General features: G+C 38.8%; 2 non-coding genes across 2 annotated transcripts; both read right to left on the reverse strand.

Moving 5' to 3' along the window:
* Positions 1-6,900: 6,900 nt before the first annotated feature.
* Positions 6,901-6,972, reverse strand: TRNAW-CCA. Its single transcript has one exon. It is a non-coding gene; the product is annotated as a tRNA-Trp (tRNA).
* Positions 6,973-7,587: 615 nt separating this feature from the next.
* TRNAD-GUC lies at positions 7,588-7,659 on the reverse strand. Its single transcript has one exon. It is a non-coding gene; the product is annotated as a tRNA-Asp (tRNA).
* Positions 7,660-18,958: the final 11,299 nt, after the last annotated feature.

An 18,958-nucleotide genomic window follows, 5' to 3' on the forward strand; every position in this document is an offset into this window, starting at 1 on the left:
TCTGATTTCTGCGTGGTTGTTTAAGTTTGAGGAAATTTTTAAAAAATGCCTTCACTAAAAATGTTCCCTGAGTTAAGTCATTTTATTTTGTTCAAATTGAGGAGACACTATTTAATGATGGATTCTTTTCCTAGGGGCAATTTTATATTTAAATTATTTTCTAAAACTCTCAGTATTACATATATTTAAGCAATAGTAATAAGCTAGTAATGCAAATTAAAAATTGTACTTTAAGTAGCAAATTGTTTTGTACATTTTTAGGATGCCTTGTGAAAGTTACCTCATTTTTCTCCCCACAGCTTCCCTGGGCGCATAGGCAATTGCTTTTATCTTCATAGGGGTAACTGAGCTGAGAGGCAAAGGACCATGATTTTGCACCACAAATGTAATTAATGCATGTGGGATAGTCCCAGTCTGCATAATCTTGGCGAGAACACAGTTGATAGGTCTATGCTACCCTATTTGAATTAGCAAGTTGAGGAATTTGGCTCCGGCCTGATTGTACTAACAGTTTTTAAGAGGTAGGTTTTGCTGCTGTATCTGAAAAGGGTCAGAGTTACCAGGACTATATATGATCTGACCAGGTTGGGTACATAGAAGGGTCTCCGGGCTCTGACAGCTGCCCTATGGTCTGAGGTAACCTGAGCAGCCTGGTCCCTGAAATGGATCCTTAAAGAAGGAGGCATCACTGATACCTGAGGATAATATTCTACCTAAATTTGATGTGAGTAGAATACAATGATGAAGTCACAGAATCACCCAAGGATAGTGCCAATGACTTTTGAAAGGGCCCTTGCACCAGATATTTTTCCATTTTCCAGGCCGTTTAATTTTTAAAGGCAATACTTCATCCTACTTTTTAACCACACGCTAAAAAAAATCACCTGTTGAGTTTGCAAGGTGTTCGCTTGTTTTTGCAAGTTGTTTTAAATAGACACAGTATGGGGCACCTGTGTGGCTCAGTTGGTTAAGCGTCCAACTTCTGATTTCAGCTCAGGTCACGCTCTCAGGGTCGTGAGATTGAGCCCCATGTGGGGCTCTGAGCTCAGCATGGAGTCTGCTTGTCCCTCTCCCTCTGCTTCTCCCCATCCCCGCTCTCCCTTTCTCAAATAAATAAATGAAATCTTTAAAATAAATAGACAAGTACTATGCCCTACAGGCCAACAGTAAAGATAATATAATTCATAAAGAACTGCATTCTAGATCCTTGAAATGAATACTCCTTGAGCAAAAACATTTTCATTTCCCTTTCATTAATTGTCTCTCCTTTTCCTATCCTTAGACACTATCAACTGGAGGTTACTTGCAGATTCTACATTTCTCAGGAGACATGGTTGATGTCATAAGCTATCAGACAGTGAGATCGCCTTTCTACGTCATCCACAAAGTCATGACTTACCCAATTCAGACTTGGAATTGTCCTAGATGCATCCAGCTATATCCCCAGCACTATTAATTTTTAGTGATGAAGGTAATTTTTGCTTTTAACTCTGCTGTAGAGCTCCTAAGTAGGAGTTATTTTTTCCCTCATACTCTGTGTACCTTAAGTCCTAGAGGTTGGGCTACAGAGTTTGGGTGGCTTCTTTGTTCCTGATTAATACTTCAAAACATTTGCCCTCTTTCCTCCTTCAGAAACATTTGAAGTTCATATCATCTAGGTAAATCACCCTTTATCATCTTTATCATTTATCAACTTTCTGGCCACTCTCCCTCAGATATTATAGGTTGTTTTTCCTTGCTCTAGGTTTCCCCACCATTTCTGTCTATAGTCTCTGTGAATTTAACATTCTTATAGATGGCCCATGCAACACCATCATTTTATTTTTTTAAATTTTTATTTTTTTAAAGTTTATTTATTTGGGGCGCCTGGGTGGCTCAGTCGTTAAGCGTCTGCCTTCAGCTCAGGTCATGATCCCAGGGTCCTGGGATTGAGCCCCGCATGGGGCTCCCCACTTTGCGGGAAGCCTGCTTCTCCCTCTCCCACTCCCCCTGCTTGTGTTCCCTCTCTCGCTGTGTCTCTCTCTGTCAAATAAATAAATAAAATCTTTAAAAAAAAAAGTTTATTTATTTAAGTAATCTCTACACCCAACATGGGGCTCAAACTCATGAACCCTGAGATCAAAAGTCATATGTTCTTCCGACTGAGCCAGCCAGGCACCCTCAGCACTTGGCCTTTTAGATTTTTAACCTCTTCATCTCCAACAACTTGTTCCTCTATTCCATATCATCCATCCACTCCAAGTGGTGAGACTTTGAACCTTGTCATCAATAACTGTTTTGCCTTCTAAATCTCAATTTCAAGCATCCCAATTATCAATCACTAGCCTTTTTCCTCAGCTCATTTATTATACTCTCACTGAACTATTAACACCTCCAATCCATTAGGCCCAACACTTAAAAAAAAACTATTAATATGATTCTACATCATAAACACTTCCAACTCATCCAACTTAGATTCCTCAATTAATCCTTGTAATTGCTCTTTTGCAGACATTTTCAATTCTCTTACCCCAATGTCTCTATCTTTCTTACTTGGAGGAACCTCCCGGTAGAACCTTAGTCTTGTTTGGACTGAACCCTGCTGCAACAAACTTTTCCATTCAATTGCTGGTATCCAAGTAGCAAAGATTGCTATAGAAAAATCATATGACACGGCTGACTGGTTTTAATTCATGACCTCAGACCTCATGGGAGCACTTCATACTGGCTGGCAAAACTATTCATTCACTGGATTGACCATTCACACCTTAGCTTCTCTACTCAAATCTTTTACATCCTTTTCCCCCCACCTGTCCCCATTTTCAGCTGGTGAACTTGCATCATACTTGAGAAACTGGAAACCATCTGCAGGGAATGCCTCAACTTAAGAAGGTCATTTCTGTGCTCATTTGCTCTTGCATCTTTTTTGTTTCAATGGAAAACAGAACTCCTATCAGAAAGAACTCCACCCCTTGTACTCTGGATTTCATCCTTCTCTCCTGCTCAAGGATTTTTTGAGTCATCATCTGTGAAATTTCTTAAATCTTTTTTTTTTTTAGTTTTAAGTAGGTTCCATGCCCAGCATAGTGCTCAAACTCATGACCCTAAAATCAAGAGTCACATGCTCTACTGCCCTGTGAAATTTCTTAATTGAAAAAAAAAAGACTGGGCATTTTATTTTGTTATATTCATAAAAATAAAAGTTTTAAAGATTACCTTTTATGTTGAAACAGGTATTAGGTTTTATTTATTTATTTATTTATTTATTTATTTATTTATTTATTTATTTATTTACTTTTTAGGTTTTTAAAAAAAATTTAGAATGTTTCAGCATTGATACCAAAAACCTTGGGAGACAGTGAAAAGATATTCCTATGTGAAGCCACAGCTTAAAAAAATAAATCAGTGGAATGACTTTGTCAGAAAACTGTTCTGAAACTTTTTTTTTCCATATCACTTGGATAACTGCCTTCATTTTCCTTTTTGAAGTTTTTAATGTTATTAATATATAGCTGACTTGTTTTTCATTATTCCGTTTTGCATAGAGCTTGGTTGTGAATTTAAAGGTGTCACCTCAAACAAAGCAGATGACCAAATACTACATGATGGTCATAAAAGTCATGTTCTTGACATTTTTCTTAAGAATATGAAAGGATTTTCACAATAAAGCAATAAGTAAAAATAAGTAGAAAAAAATAGAGAACCATATTAGAGTAAGATCTCAGTTCTGTAAAGAACAGTGTGTATGAATATGTGTTTATTTAAAATATATACAAAGAAAAAAGACTAGAAATGTTTGTAGTAATTTTGTTTAGGTGGTGGGGAACAAGTAATTTTTATTTTCTTATTTTTTCTGTACTTATCAAGATTTCTACAATGAACACATGCTTTTATAAATATAACTACCTTTCTTTTGGAATTAGTGTGAGAAATTGGGAAATCACTTGGCTTATCAGATTTCAGTCTTTCAGTTTTATATTTCCAAAGGCTCCATTTTATCAGCTCATCAGTCTTAGGTAACTGATTAAAAATAATCTCAAAAGAGAAACCTAGGTTATTAAACAGGTGAAATAAATGCTCAGAGCATTTGATAGTAGTGGATAAATCCACTTGGAAGAATAAATGCCTGGAAAGTTTTTAGAGGAAAAGTACAAAATCACAGATCTATTAGGTGGGAATTCAAATATGGATCTGTATTTCAGAGCCTCTTTCCTGACATCATTCCTATATAATGGTTGTAGAAGTTAAAGTTAAAATGAAGTATTGGATTTCAAATTGTTTCAAAGTTTATAGCAAGCCAGCAAATGGGCTATTCTAGGAAAGTACAGATGTCCAAACTTGGAAAGAAGCTGGAACCTGTGAAGTAACAGTTTTAGAGCTGCAGCAGTATAAATAATGACATGTATATATATACTATATATATATACTGCTTTACAACATTTTTATGGATATCTCATTTGAGTCTTTTAAAAAAAATTTTTTTTGAGTATAGTTGACACACAGTTACATGAGTTTCAGGTGTACAACACAGTGACTCAACTTCTCTCATATGTTATGCTATGTCACCACAAGTGTAGCTACCATCTGTCATCATACAACACTGTTATAGTATCATTGACAATATTCCCCATGCTGTGCCTTGTTTGATTCTCTTAACAACGCTGTCAGGTTAAGTGGGACCTCCAGTGGTTCTCAAACTTTAGCTGGCCATCAGAATCACTTGGAAGGCCTGGTTAAAACTCTGATTGTTAGGCCCCATCCCCAGACTTTTCTGAGTCTGTAGGTATGGGGTGGGACCTGAACATTTGCATTTCTAACTTGTTCATAGGGTACTGGTCTGGAAACAACAGCTCGAGGCCATTTTATTTATTTATTTTTTACATTCTTTGTAAAGCCAGAGCTGACCTTGTCATAGTCTTGAATAATAGCTTTGCTTTGCCCTCAGAATAAAATCCAAATTAGGAGGTCCTGACTGATCTGACTCCTGTTTTACCTCAATAGCTTTCTCTCTCTCTTCCTCTCCAGCAGTGCTGGAGAACTAGCAGTTCTCCGAAGAAGCTGTATTAGTTTGCTAGGGCTGCTATCACAAAATGATTAACAAGGTAACATTACCTGCTCTGCCTCACAAGAGTATGATTTTGTACAAATGAGATAACATGCTTGGTCCAAGCTAAGATCAAGTGAGTATTTTTACAGATATATGCTATACATGCAAAGGTTGCCAGGGGAGAAGGAACATTAACTTATGTTATGGGTGGAATTGTGGCCCCTCACAATTCATGTTGAAGCCCTAACCCCCAGTACTTCAAAATGTGACTATATTTGGAGATGAGGACTTTTAGGAGGTAATTAAGTTAAAATGAAGCCATTAGAGTAGGCCTTAATCTAAACTGACCGGTTTCCTTATAAAAGGAAACTTGGACAACAGCAGAGATGTGCACATACAGAGGAATGACCATGTGAGGATACAGTAAGAAGGTGGCCACCTATAAGCCAAGGACAGGTCTCAGGAGAAACAAACCCTGCTGTCACTTGGATCTTGAACGTCTAGGCTCCCCAACTCTGAGAAAATAAATTTCTTGTTTAAGCCTCCCAGCCTGTCATCTTTTGCTATGGCAGCCCTAGCAAACGAATATAAACCACTACTTTTATAATTGAAGAAATCAGACCCAGGGATATTAAGTGAAAGTGCTTGACTCATGGAAGGCATTCATATATGTCTACTGGATAAATAAACGCCTTAAAGCAACATAGTAAACTTTTATTTTTGAAAATTCTCCTTTATGAGGCCTTCTTGAGCTACCCAAGGCAGAGTTAATGTCCTATTTTAGCATCTACATACCACTCTGTTCATGTTACTTTCATGGCACTTAGCCCAACATATTATGGTATTTGTTTACTCAGTGTATCCCTCAGTGCTGAGCACAGTATTAGGCTCATCATAGTTGGTGGTTCATATCTGTTAAAATGGATGGTCTAATCTCAACCCATCCAAGTAGGAGAAAGAACAAACTACACAAAGTGAAAATATAATGTCCAGCTATACTCCTGTATTAGGTTAAATCATACGAAATTAGTACTTGGTATTTTCAAAACAGCAGAAAAATTCAAGGACTTTTATGGAACATAGCCAATAAAGATCTAAAAATATTTCTCATCATCTTGCTATTCATTTTTTGTACAACAAATGTTTGACACATGCCTGTCAGGCCCTATTCAGTACTAAGAGTCCTGGAGCTCAAAAAGGTGACTAAGCTTTGCTCCCTATTAAAGAGATTGAAAGTAGTATCTGACTTGTCCCCATTCACATGAATTGATGAAAATATAAAGGGGGCATTGATATATCACTTAGGTCCAATGGCTTCTAACACGTTCTTTCAACAAATTTTCCACCTTTTTAGTAAAACATTTGGTAAAGACAAGGATATGTAGTAAGTTACTTTGGAAACTTGGGTGACCCTTAGGGACTGTAAAAGTGGGATACTAATCACACATTCTAAGATCGTTTATTGGCACACAGGCTAGGACGTGTAAACTGCAACAATATTCAAAGTTAGAAATTTTACTGTTGTCCTTGCTTTCAAAAGGGTCTAACCATTTTTGGGAAAACAGCTTGTACATTTCTTGTTAAGGACGGTTGGACTGATATGCCCACTAGTGTACAGTAGTAATAGTCACTTTAATAGTAATATGCACTTTTTACTTTAATTGACAGAAAACTCACTTTACAAAGCCAAACAGTACAAAACGATCAACGTTAAGACTACGATATAAAGCCAGCCTTGACTTTTTGCACACTAAGGATCACTAGGATTACATTTGAAGAAGAAAGATTTAATCCTAAAAGGCATTTTCAAAAAAGGCGGGAATACTCCTAGATCTCTAGAAGCGAGTGTTGTAAAAAAAGTCTACAAAAGCCCATGACCCCGACGTGATTCGAACACGCAGCCTTCTGATCTGGAGTCAGACGCGCTACCGTTGCGCCACGAGGTCCTGCTGGGCTGTGGCTCGCGCAGTTTCTTAGGACTCAAGTAACATGGCGTTTCTTCCGGCATCTTTTTTCCAATTCCCTCCTTGCCCCTCCACCCGGTACACGCTGAAGATGAAGACTGGTCACTTTAGCGCCCACATTTTCCTGATCGCTAACCCTCCACCTAACTTGGGACCGGACCAGTGGAGGTGGCAGAACTGAGTTTCCCTTTCAGTCGGTTCCCCAGGGTCAAGGGAAACGGCTCCTTCCTCTTCTACAGCAAGCCATTTCCGTTCTTACCCGCCCCTTTAGGGGCGGAAACTCCGCCTTCTCTCTCCCCTCACCCCTTCGGGTTCCGCGCCCAGTTCATGACCTCAAGTTGGAATTTGGCGGGCGTCGCTGCGCAGGCGCACACCTGTGCCAGCCAGCAGCTGGTAGCTAACGCGGAGTCCCCTCTGGTTCTCTCTCTTCCACCAACGATGAGAAGCTTTTACTGTCGGCGTAGGCTTTTATTTCAAGGTGAGCATTAAGCTTAAAAGTCACGCGTTTTAAAAAAGGCACACTCACAAAAGATACCTGGATGTTGTATTTGTCAGCAGGTTTGGTATCTCGCAGTTGAATTAATAAAATCTGCCGTCCTCCCCGTCGGGGAATTGAACCCCGGTCTCCCGCGTGACAGGCGGGGATACTAACCACTATACTAACGAGGAGCCGCTGCTAGGCGTTCCTCCAAATATCTCTTCAAAAGTAAGAAAGACTCCCTCCCCAGGCTCGTTTCCTTTCTGCTCACCGCCGGGAAGTGTGAAAATAGGAACATTTGGACCGCTCCTCCTCTCACTATCCCCTCTGGGCACCTTGGACTCGTGGTTGGTGGAAAACAGTAAATTATTTAGAATAAGTGAAACAAAATGCGCTTCCAGTTTGAGTAGTGATGAATTGATGAAAATTGTTTTCCGGAGCTCCTTATGCTTTCCAGATGATTTAGGTTTCCGGCGGGAGGTTTTTAATTTGATAGTGACCAAGAGGATGTGACTTGAAGCAGAACTTTACCTTTCCAAATTTATATTTTCGTTCTGAAGTCGAAGCTCAGGCTATCCTATGGTTGCCAGATGTCCAGGCAGTCAGGGTTGTCCGACAGTACGGTGCCTCTTCAAACAATTTGTAGGCTTTTGTGACACAAAGGGACTCATGCGTTGGGCCAGCTGTGGTCAAAGGAAATTCTGTTAGCTGCTTTTTTTCTTCTTCTGTATTTCGGGCTCTTTCTTGAGGCGTCTACAGTTTGCTCGAAAATGATAAACACGTTAAGTGGCAAAATAATAACACATTTAAGTAATTCCAAACAAGGATGTGCCGTTAATTAAACATAGGGTTAGGAAGGTGTGCTAATAGAATAATTTGTACCGTCCTTAGCTTTTTCATAAACAGGATCAAACCTGTTCCAAGGAGGACCTCCCACATTAACTTTCGACATTATCTCTATGTAAGCAAATTCGTAGTCACAAACTGACATGATTGAAAGTTTTCATTGTAGAACCTGAATTTACGGAATCCATTCCTTGTAGTGTAATGAATTAACACATTTTTGGGGGAATCATAGGTTACATGGTGTTTTCCATCTGATGAAAGGGATTATTTAGTGCAGACTTAAAAAAACGGCAATTTTTGAGGCCTGTTTTGGCATATTTTTTTCACTCTTAAATACACCAAAAGCCTCAAACTCCATGTCCTGTGGCCTCCTTCTACTTCTTCTCTAGTAACTCTTATGAATTCCAAAGGGCATTGTGATAACTATGATGATTTCTTTTTCCTTGTAAGATTGAAAGAATTTGTCCCAGGTCTCTCTGTTGGCAAAACTGCAGGGCAGTAGGAACCCAGATTAATTGAACAGCCTGTCTTCACTCCTCCCCCACTCCCGCTAGACGAAGCTTAATCCTTGTCCCTTCAGAAGAGACATCATCCTCTCCACCTAAGCTGTGGTAAAGCTATTCCAGTGTTCATATATGTGTTTTTACTTTTTTTTTTCCTCCCTAGGGAAATGAAGAAGCAGCCTGAGTCAGCAGAGATCATGGAGCAGGAAACAGCACCTGCTGCCTATTTTCCTAAAATGGAAAGGAAAAGAGGATAATTAACCTGAACAGGGTAAGGGAACTCAGAGATTCCTCACTGTCAGCACTGGGTGAAAGTAAAGGTTAAAATCTGATTGGCAGTAGAGAGGGCACAGAACTCACTTTGGAGGTGGATAGCATGATGACAATCAATGTTATTGGAAGTTTGAAACCTTTCTCTACCTAAATAATTGGTTGTCTAGCTTATTATAGCTTGCAGAACCATTCACATTCATTTCATCTTCTCCACAGTCCTGTGAGGTCAATAGGATGGGTGTTTTATCCCTATTTTACAAGTGGGGAAAGGGTATCTTGTAGAGAGACACAGATAGGAAGTCGTGAGAGGCCAGGAATCACCCAAGCCTTGACTGCAAATCTTGTACAAAATTCACCGTGCTGTATAGTTCCACATTCTTGTATATTAGCAAATCATGCGTTATGGAGAGAAAATCTTTATCACTAGTATCAACATAATGTGTCACACTCGTTCCTGTATTAATATTTACTAGTCTCTAATTGCTTAGGCACTGTAGTTATTCATTCACTGTTGAACCTACAATGTGCCAGACATTTTGTTGGCAACAAAATTGGATACATTTTCTTTTTGTGGAGCTTATATTCTAATAGAAGGAAGGTAGACAATAAAGAAGAATATAATACATGAATATGCTAGATGATGACAAGAGTGGAAATAGAAAAAAATAGCATTATAAGGGGGTTTAGAGAGTGGCAAATTAGATACAATGGTCAAATAGGCCTCATTTTAATAAGGTAGCATTTGAACAGACTTGAAGTAAGGGGTGTGGTCATATAGGTATCTAGAAGATGTGGGGCCTTAGAGGTTATTGTAAAGACTTTGACTTTTATTCTGAGGGGAAATGAACTGCTGTAGGGTTTTGAACAGAGAAGTGACCTGGTCTAATTTATGTTTTAGAGTTTTTGTTTACTGGGTTGAGAATAGACAGTAGGGGGCCAACAGCAGAAGCAGGGAGGCCAATGAGATCTCTTGTAATTACCCACATAGGAGGTGAGGTGGTTCAGATTAGCTTGGGAGTTATGGAGAACGTGAGAGGTGCTGACAAATTTTGAAGGTAGAGCCTTCCTGACAGAATGCTCTGACATCATGAATGTGAGGTGTAAGAGTAAAAGACGAATAAAGATGCTTCCAAATTTTTTGGCTTGAGCAACCAGAAGGATAGAATTGCTATCAGCTGAAGTGGAGAAGAGTAGTGCACAACTTCAGAGGGCACCATCGATATTGATAGTCTACGTGAAGGGAGCAAGAATTCCTGTCCCCTTTAAGGCCCTTCTAGCTAGACTAAGAATCAAATTGACACAAGATTTCAGGGTTGTGAGATGGATACGTTGGGCTCTGTGCTGGGCATGGAGCCTGCTTAAGATTCTCTCTCCCTCTGCTCCTCCCTGACCTTCTTAAAAAAAAAAAAAAACAACAAATTGACATGAGACATATTAATAGGAAGAAAAAATTTAATAGCATACATACAGGGAATCCATACAGACATGGAAATCCCAAAGACAGGCAAAATGAGGCATATATGTCATTAGGAACTAAGGAGAAGGGGGTAGGGGTCTTGGTATTCAAAGGGAAGGAATGCTTTCTTTCTGAAGAATGAAAAAGCGTAAATACTTGGTAAACAAGTGTGTGCTGGGCCACTCAGAAACAATGGGATGAAGAGAGAACTTCAATCAAATAGGCCTTGCTAAATTCCTCCCTGTCCACCATACTTAGTTCATATTGTAATGTAGTTACTTATATCTTAATTATTTTAGGCGGTTGTGGGTTAGCTCAAGAGCTTTTTCTGAATCAGCTGGGTTTGGATTGCTTTTTAACTCAAAATAGCATTAATGCCAAAGTGGCCCATTTTGGGGCTGCCTGCCCTTGGCCCCCAACAAGAGCACACTGGGGAGGAGGCAGGGCACCATTCACATAGATACTCTGTGGTTGGCACTCCTTGGAAGGGTAGGGTAGAACGTGGCAGCTCTGTATGTGGAGCAGTATTCGGAGGGATAATCAGCATTTCAGTTTGGGATGTGTTAAGGTTGAGACATTGAGTAGGTAGTTGAACATCATGGTTGAGTACTCATTGTATAAGCCAAGCATTGTGTGTAGTGCTGGAGGTGCCATGATGAACAAAGATCCTGATCTCAAGGAACTTTCATTTGAGCAAAGGAGACACATATCATTAATCAAAGAATAATAACAAAAAAGTAAAATTACAATTGTGACAGTTACTAAGAAGAAGATGCAGAAGGAAGAGCTTTCTTGGTAGATAGAATTGTATGTGCAAAGGTTATAGGAACTGAGTAAGTGTGGTGAGTAGAGGGATTGAAAGGCTGGAAGTGGGTAGGGATCCTGAGGAGGACCATGGGAGAGATGAGGGTGAAAGGCCCATGGCAGTAGGGTGGGTGATGCAGGATCTCTCAAGCTATGTTAACCTTTTCTTGGCCTCTTATTCACTTTTAAAATAAATGTGTTTGTTTATTTACTATTTTTAGAGTTTATTGAGGTATAATTTATATCCAGTAAAATTCATTCTTTCTTAGGTGTACTGTTCTATCAGTTTTGACCACAATCAACTTATAGACTATTTCCATCACTCCTATCACTTCCATCACAAACTTCCCTTAAACCCTTTGGCAGTCAATCCCTTCCTTCCAGCCCCAGGCACCGCTGATATGATTTCCATGTCCAGAATGTCGTATTAATGGAAAGGTACAGTTTGTAGTCTTTCGAATATGGCATCTTTTAGTTAGCACAATGTTTTTGAGAGTCATCCACATTGTTTCCTGTATCAATGAGATTTTTTTTCCCATTGCTGATTAGTGTACCATTGTATGGATGTTTATCCACTCACTAGTTGATGGACATTTGAGATGTTTCCAGTCTTTGACTATTATAAATACAGCTATTATAAACATTAGTGTTGTTAAAAAGAAACAACAGACCAAAGTGGAGTCACTTTTGCTACACCCCACCAAGACTACCTATTTGTAGTTTCAGCTTCTCCCAGGAGTGAAATTTTAAACCAGTGGGTCTGGAATTTCCTGATCAGCACTTGTGAGGTAATCTGCATGATAAGACTACCCATTCTGCCCCTTAAAGGGAAGGTGAATTTGCCTGAAACAATCTTTTCTTTTCTTTTGCTAGCAACCTTCCTGTTTCTGCCTATAAAATTCTATTCTGTACAGTTCCTTGCAGCTCCTTTCTACTTGGTAGATAGGATGCTGCCCAATTTATGAATCATTGAATAAAGTCAAGTAAATCTTCAAATTTACTCAGTTGAATTTTTTTTTTAACAGTACACAGGTTTTTGTCTCCTCATTTCTCTTGGGTCAATACCTAGGAGTGGATAGCTGGGTCTTGGGATGAGTGTGTTTGCATTTATACGAAACTACCAAACTAACTGGAATATTTGGCATTTCCACTGACAATACATGGGTATTTTTGTTGTTCCACATCTTTGCTAGCACTTGATATTGTAAGTAGTTTTTGTTTGAGCCATTCTAATAGGTGTGTAGTAGGTTCTCTGTGTGGTTAATATGTCTTTCCCTAATGATTAATGATGTTGAGCATATTTTCATGGGTTTATTTAAGCACCTTAATATTTTGCCTATTTTTCAATTGGGTTGTTTTCTTATTGAATTTTGAAAGTTTTTTTTATATATTCTGATTGCTTGTTTTTTGAAATCTGATATATATCTTGGGATATGTCAACACATATATAATATATCTTGGGAGATACATTTTCTCTCAAGCTGTGTCTTGTTTTTTTCACTCTCTTTTTTAAAAAATTTTTAACTTGTATAGCCTTATTTTTTTAATTTAAATTCAATTAGCCAACATATAGTACATCATTAGTTTCAGATGTAGACTTCAATAATTCATCAGTTGCATGTAACACCCAGTGCTCTTCACATCACGTGCCCTCCTTAATGCCCATCACCCTGTTACCCCATTCCCCTATCCACTTCCCCTCCAGCAACCCTCAGTTTGTTTCCTATAGTTAAGAGTAAAGAATTTTTTATTTTATCAGAGCATACATGACCTGGTTTCTTGTGTTTCTTCCCTTTGTTCTCTATTATTTTCACTTCCTCAACTTAGCCTTTGAACAGCAGTGTAAACAAGAGCTTGGGCCAGCTTACTACGCAACATTCTCTTTTCCCCTTCCTCCTCCATAAATAAAAAAGAGTCTAAATTGCTCCTGGGTAGTTTTTGGATTCTATAATCATTCATTCACAGAAACATGATTTACATTTATTAAAAATGCAACACTTCCTATGCAAATATGAAACTAACCCTCCATAAACATTAAAATTCAAATTCAAAGGTGAATGTTTATGATTTGGGCCTGGAAGACAGATCTAGCTGGGTACAAGTTTAGATTATTAAAGGAAAAAAGTTTCTATTGAGGATGCTCATACTTCACCATTTCCCAGTCTAATTTATCTAAATAATCCATAGTTAAAACTGAGAGGCAAACATCTTTTCCCCTCCAGTGCAATCAACACTTTAGTCTGTTCCTTCTCATTAAAAAAACCAACAAACAGGGGCGCCTGGGTGGCTCAGTCGGTTAAGCGTCTGCCTTCGGCTCAGGTCATGATCTCAGGGTCCTGGGATCGAGTCCCGCGTCGGGCTCCCCGCTTGGCGGGAAGCCTGCTTCTCCCTCTCCCACTCCCCTTGCTTGTGTTCTCTCTCTCGCTGTGTCTCTCTCTGCCAAATAAATAAATCTTTAAAAAAAAAAAAAAATCCAACAAACAATGTACAACAACAAAAAACCCAACTTTGTTGATCTTTTCTTTGTGCCAGGTGTGGAGATAGACACTGGGGACAAAGATATGAATAATATTCCCTTCCTGCCCTCGAAGAACTCAGTTTTCACAGGGGAGGAGGACCCTCTTATTGAAGTGCTGTGGTGGCCTCATTGTCCACGCTTACTGAGAGCCTACTGCGAATAGGCTCTGTTTTAAGTGTTTTACATAAGAAAACTATTTAATGTTTGTTACAATCCTGTACATTTGGTACAGTAATTCTTCCCCTTTTACAGATGATGAAACTGAGGCACAAGAAGGTTAAGGTCACAAAGAAAGTTACACATAGTAGTGTAAACAACTATGGGATTATAGAAAAAGAAGGACTGGGTCTGCCGGTGGTGGAGGGCCAGGGTTTCAAAGAAAACCATTTTCAGCTGGGCCTTCAAAAGATGATGATGAAGTCTGAAAGAGAAGGGAAAAGATTTTCCAGCACTTCTGGAAGAGCGAAGCACTAATGCAAAGCACTAATGCCTCTTTGGCGTAGAGGGCCTGCTGCTGGTGGGATAGGATTGCAGGAGGCAGGAAATGTCTTCACTGTTCATTATAATGCACAGTTGGGGATAGTTAAAAATCACAGACTTTAAGGAGCCAGCAGGAACCTTACAGATCTTTTCAACCCTTTCATTTATATAGGTAAGGAAACTGAGGCCCAGAGAGCTCCAGTGACTTCCCTAATTCTCAGGGCTGAGAACGTCACCACTTTTCCCTGTATTTGTTGCAGTGATGTGAGGGAATCCAGGGCATCAGATCTTGGCACCATCTTCCCTGTGGCTAACTCTTCCTGGGCTGGTCTCAGCTTCTTTTCCTTTGAGGAAAGCACCTGCTGGCATTGGCCACAAGCCTCAAGGTCATTGACCTTCCTGTTCCTGACTTTTTCCTGCCTTGCAGACCACCTGCTTGCTGGCTTGCTGGTGTTAGTAATTGTGCTCATTGATCTGTCTGGCCTTAGGGCAAGCACTGGCCCCACTGGGAGGATCACTGGGTCCTGTTGACCCACACTCTCCCCTAGCCCTTTGGGGTCGGTTCTCAGGCAGCCTAAAGGACAAATTCATTCTGCTTATTTGGGGTGGGATGAAATAGTGTCTACTTCTTTACTTTGTCTTTACCTGTTTCCTCTTCTAAATGCAAAGCAACAGAAAAATTCCTGCTTTAAATACTCAGGTATTGAAGTTGCCATCTTAGGAAAAAAGCTGCCTGTAACACTTTTGAAATTTCTTCCGTTTGTGAGTCACTCATGTGACTAGCAAGGTTATCAGAATTTATTGATAAAAATGAAGTTGATAATACAGTAAATGAGAACAAAACTAGCACAAAATAGTATGAGGAGTACTATTTTTCTATGCATTTATAAATATTTTTAAATCTTTTTTAAAAGTTTATTTAAGTAATTCTTACACCCAAGGTGGGGCTCAAACTCATGACAACACCCTCCCACCCCAAGATCAAGAGCCTCCTGCTCAGTGGACTGAGACAGCCAGGCGCCCTTGCATTTATAAATATTGAAAGAAGTCTGGAAAGAAATATGTGAAAATATTAAAAGTAGTTATAGCTGGCTGAGAGCATGTCGATGATCCCTATTCTTCTTGCTTTTCTCCATTTCTCGAATTTGCTACCATATGCATATATTATTCTTGAACTCAGAAAAACAGTAACTTTTTTAAAAAAAGTTACTAATACCAAGCAAAGCAAATAGCTTAAATGCACACCTGTGATAGTCTTCCCTAGAACTATAGTGACTATTCTACTCTGATTTTCCTTGTTAGTTGAAGATTTGCAGTTTAAATAGTCTTACTTCCTTAAGGTAGGGAGGTGAAGGGATGAGGAAGCAAACTTCAACGTCAGTAAAACTGGGTGTGCAGCCTTTTTTCCTTGTCCCTTTGTCTTCCGGCCCCTGCGTTCCCAGTCTTTTGTTGTTCTCGACAAGGATTTCGATTACGGTTGAAAGGAAAACAAGTGCCGGTCCTCCGCGCGCCCTCTGGTGTCGCAGTGAGGTATAACTAGACATAACCCACAAAGATCACAGCCATTTTCACACGACACTCGCCCCACAAGATGATGCCTTTTAGAGGAAGTAATCACACGCCAAAATGCTTGGCAGGTTTAGTCTTTGAAACTATAGGTGTGGTTGTTGATTTAAAAAAAAAAACACTTAAAATCAACATCTGCATATTTAAAAGAGATCTAGTAAATCAATTCTGAAGGCTGTCAGCATAGGTTTCCGGCTTCTGAACCTAAGAAAGCCACATTTTGTTCTATAATTATAGCAGGTCAGTACTTTGGAGTAATTGCCAACACATTAGGTGAAAGAGGTCTGGATACTTAGACTTTAGCTTGACTCCTGATAATGATTTCTTCCACTTAGAGATTTATCACTATACTGCAAGAGTTAAAGTCCTTTTTTTAAGTTTGTTTATGTATGTATGTATGTATGTATGCATGCATGTAGGTAAGTAATCTCTGCACCCCATATGGGGCTCAAACTCACAATGCTCAGATCAAGAGTCACATGCTCTTCTGACTGAGCGCACCAGGCACCCCTGAAAGTCTTTTTGCGCTGTAATTGATTTGTATTGCATTTTTCATCAAACTATGTTTTTAAAAATTGCATTTCCACTGAAAAAACAAAATAATAACAAAAACCACACAGAGCAAACCAATGTAGACAAATACTATTTTTGGTTTAAATATTTATGAATTGACAGGATCCCATTAAGCTTTATATGAATGGGTGTTGGGAAGGCAAAACTTTACCTCTGTTCTCTTAAGGATCTCCACTGGGTCTGAGAATTAAACTAACATAAAGCAGATTAACAGGAAAAAAACATACAGCTTTTACATGTGCGTGGGGGCCCCTCCATAGGAAAATGAAGGCTCAAGGAAGTGGCAAAACCTAAATGCTTATATACCAGTTTGAGCAAAGAGAGCCAATTTTGGACAAGGAACCAAAATATATGGGGATGCTAGAGGAAGATGAGTTATTTTAATAAGATCTGTTTGTACAGAATTCTCTCAGCCTTGACACCCCATCTCTGGTGATAAGCATATTTCTTTCCTTTTGGTGTAAGAAGGATATCTTTCACGTGGGAGTTTTATCTCCTGCTTTTAGGAAGGAAAACCTGCTGTTTTCCAACTTATTTTTCCAAAATAATTCTTATGCCAAAGTGGCATATTTTGGGGTGGCATATTCTGCTATCTTTCATAGGTGATTCATGCACAAAATATGGAATTCAGTAAGTACCAAAGTGTATACAAAAGAAAGTCTCTCTTCCATCCCAAGTGATGTGAGGATTGGTTCAGTAGCTCACCAAGGTCATCAAGATCTCTGGGTTCTTCTTTTTCCTCAGATGTTTTTTCCTCTGCAATCCTACACAAATTGACTTTTCTTTTCATGACTGTCACTTCATGGTTACAAGGTAGCTGCTGCAGCTCCAGACGTCATGGCCACTTTTGAGGTTGGAGCATGAGGTAGGAGGCCGTTTGAGCAAATGCTCCTTTTGAGTTTGTCCCTTTTAACAGGAAGAAAACCATCCCGGAAGCCCTCTGGAGATTGTTTTCCTGTTTCTTTAGCCACTGTTGGATCGCAAGATTGGGAAAGTGACTATCTGGCAAAAGGAAATGAGTAGTGATTACAGTATCAGTTTTCAGTATTCTAGTCTTCTGTGCTATTTTTAAGAACTGAAATTTGTTAGCATAACACTGTTTTTACTTAATTTAACAATAATGTTTTAATCACTTTTATGTCTGGAGATATGCCCAGAAAATTATATAATTGCATTAACATTTAAATCAAAGGCTCATGTTTTGAAAGTATTCTGATCCATATTCTTTCTCTTTTTGAAATCATTCCAAGGCTTCTTACTGTTGATTTAATTCCATTTTTCCTCATTATTAAAGAGGTTGAGTATCTTTTCATATTTATCTGTCATTTGTACTTTCTCTAAAGATAGTTTGGGGTCCTAATTTTCTTCCAGAGTGGACTGGAGGACTCCAGGTGGAGTCATGTTAGAATGGAAGGGCATTGTTTAGAACAGCAACTGAGACAGTGGTGGTATCACCTTTATTTCAGGATTACTAGAGATGACCATGTTTCCCAGTTTGCCTGGAAGAATCCCAGTTAGCACTTGTTGTCCCAGTGTATTTTATTAATAGCACTCCATTCACTCTCAAAAGTGTCTTAGTTTGGATGAAAATTATATAGTCATCTCTTATTTGAAATATACATCAAAATACTACAGTTGGCTTTTTACTCTGGAATCTCAATTAGTTGGTGCAGGATTATCAGGAAGAGTAGGTTTTGGTCTGCTTCCTTCACTGTTGTATCCCCAGAGCCTAGAACAGTGCACAGTACACAGAAAATGCTTAAATATGAATGAATCAATAAATAAACTCATTACTTGGAGCCTGGCACATTGCCACCTGAGCAACTGGATTCTGTTAGCAAGGAATATGGACGAATGATTTTGGGGTCTGCAACTAATGGTGCCTGCCAAAATATGCATTTCAGATTTTGATAGATATTGTCAAATTGTTCTCCGCAGAGGTTGAGCCAGTTTATACTCCCACCAGCAATATGCGAGAGCATCTGTTTTTCTAACCTTCATCTACATGGTGTTATCAAAATTTTAATCTGACAATCTGGTAGTTTTAATTTGCATTTCCCTTATTATGGAGAAGATTGAGTATATTTTCATATGTTTAAAAGCCATTTGAAATTTCTTTTCTGGGAACTTTTTGTTCATTTCCTTTGCCCATTTTCAATTAAGTTATTGGTCTTTTTCTTATTGATTTGTAGGAATGTAAATTGATGTTCCTAGTTTTTTATGTCTTTTGAGTTTGTTTATGGTGTTTTTTTCTAAGTAGGATTTAAACAATGTATTTATATTTAGCTTTTTTCCTGTTATAGCTTCTGTGTTTTGTATTATGCTCACAAAGACTTTCCCTACTACCAGATTATAAAATAATTCTTCCATATTTTATGCCTGTACTTTCAGGGTTTCAATTTTTCGCATATAAATCTTGATCCATCTGGAATTTATTTCCACATAACTTTTGAGGTATGAATTCAATCTAT

This window comes from Mirounga leonina, unplaced genomic scaffold (assembly GCF_011800145.1).
Source record: "Mirounga leonina isolate KUSES-001 unplaced genomic scaffold, KU_Mleo_1.0 Mir_418, whole genome shotgun sequence".
Classification (NCBI taxonomy): Eukaryota; Metazoa; Chordata; class Mammalia; order Carnivora; family Phocidae; genus Mirounga; species Mirounga leonina.